The sequence below is a fragment of the Scleropages formosus genome, chromosome 15 (assembly GCF_900964775.1).
Source record: "Scleropages formosus chromosome 15, fSclFor1.1, whole genome shotgun sequence".
Lineage (NCBI taxonomy): Eukaryota > Metazoa > Chordata > Actinopteri > Osteoglossiformes > Osteoglossidae > Scleropages > Scleropages formosus.
The window spans coordinates 184,099-186,030 of record NC_041820.1 but is presented as its reverse complement, the minus strand read 5'-3'; positions in this window follow the sequence as shown (position 1 = coordinate 186,030).

Sequence of the window (1,932 nt, the reverse complement as noted above, 5' to 3'; positions counted from 1 at the left end):
CTCAGTTGCACCCAGGCACGAGCGTGTCCTCCGGCACGTTTCCTCCAAGCTTGTGCACCGCGTGTTCGGAGCACAGCCCTCGTTCGCTCGCTCCAGCAGTGCTGCTCTCTGCTCGTGTCCCCAGAGCGATTTTAATTTAGACCAAGGGACTCCGCTGGGGCTTCTCAGCCCTAATGTCTCTCTCTCTCTCTCTCTCTCTCTGTGTGTGTGTACGGGCACACACGACTCCTTGAGGTGGGCATGAAGTTTCTGCATTTCCCAGTGAAGCGGCAAAAAAGATACGGAACCAATCGGGGGCACCGCATGGTAAAGGGAGTAAAACACAGTAACAACAAGCGTACCCCCAGTAACAGCAGTAACACTCGCTAAAGTATTTCTGTTTCTTACTGCAGCTCTTACTCGTCACTGATAACGCTGCTCGTCGGTTAATGGGAATAGCGCTCGTTAAGGGCGCTCCTGCTTACTAAGCGTAACGGTACAGATTCGTCGTCGTACGTGCGGCTGTTGTTACTCTCCGAGCAGATGCTTCTCCTGCTCTTGCCTCGGGTTCTGCCATAAAGTTGACATGAATAAATAAAAGCGTTTCCTCTTTTAAAGGCGCTCGGAGGCCGGGGAGTCCGGCGAGCCGCGTGGACGGTACACCCCGTGAGCGGTGGCCGAACTCGACAACATGTCCATAATCTGCCGCGCTCGTAATTAGGTTTTATTGGATTGCGGTGGCGCCTCCGGCTGCGGCGCTCGGGACACAGCGAGTTGCGCTCGCAGAGGCCCCGTGAGCGCCAGAGAGACTGGATCCCACAGCATCGTGGCTCCTTGCTGCCTCGGTCGTTTCGTTTCGCTCCCGTGTTGTTCCGTGCCTGCGGGATGCCGACCCACCTCACCGCCTGGTTTCCCTGCGCCGGAACGTTCTGCCGTTTCCGTCGATGCGACGCGCCGAGCGGCCGCTGGGGGAGGAAGGCGAAGGTCGGGGTGGTGGATTGGCTGCAGTCCTGGGGGGGGGGGTTGAAACAGGTCTGCGCACGCTGGGAAGGAGTTTAGCCCACTTTTATTAGTTGTTTTGTTGGAGCTTTTTTTTACCCTTTTCCAAAAAATTATTAGGTGGTCCGTTGGCACGGGTTTTCCGGCTGGTGCTCCGGTTTCCTCCTCCAGTCCAAAGACACGCTGTTCGGGTGGACTGATGACTTTACCGCGGTGAATAGGGCGTGTGGGTTGGGTTGATAACACTACACAGAGTTCACCGGAAGTCGCTTTGGAGAAGAGCGTTAGATGAATAAATGTAAATTTAGCGAGTAAGCAGTCACGTAATCAACGCGCTGCAGATAACGAACACTGTTGTGTTGAAACCGTTGCGTTTAAAAACAACTTTGACTTAAAAATGTTAATATTCCAGCAACAGGAACCAAGATCTTTCTGTGCGTTTGTCCACAAAAAATCAAGGAAATAAATTTAGGGTGACCGCAGTGTCCGGGGTTCAAGTCGGTGTCCGGCCCGATCTCGGTTATTTGCACCGAAGCGCGATGGCGCATCTCCTCATGTTTGTGAGAAGATCAGAGCTCATCTCTTACCGCACTTCTGACATCCTCTGTGCTCAACCTCATGTGTTCATGTCCTGGATCTCCAGGCCCGAGGGTATGCTGGCGTGCGTTCCGCGTAAAGGGGTGGGGGTGTGTGCGTGAGAGAACTCGATGGAAAAAACAGCTTTACACAATTTAAGCAAAGAATTAGAGCAGAAAAATGAAGCAGGAAGCCAAGCCAAGCGGCTGGAATGAATAAAACATCTCCTCCCGTGGCAGCGGGGGCAAGCGGCGGCGGCGGCGGCTCTTCTTTGACACGCGCGCGCCGTACAAGTAAGACTAAACACACAGCCTTCCGTCTTTATCCCGCTTTGCCTTCATGTCTTCGTGCGGTCCGGGATCCGTTTGAACTGCTGGC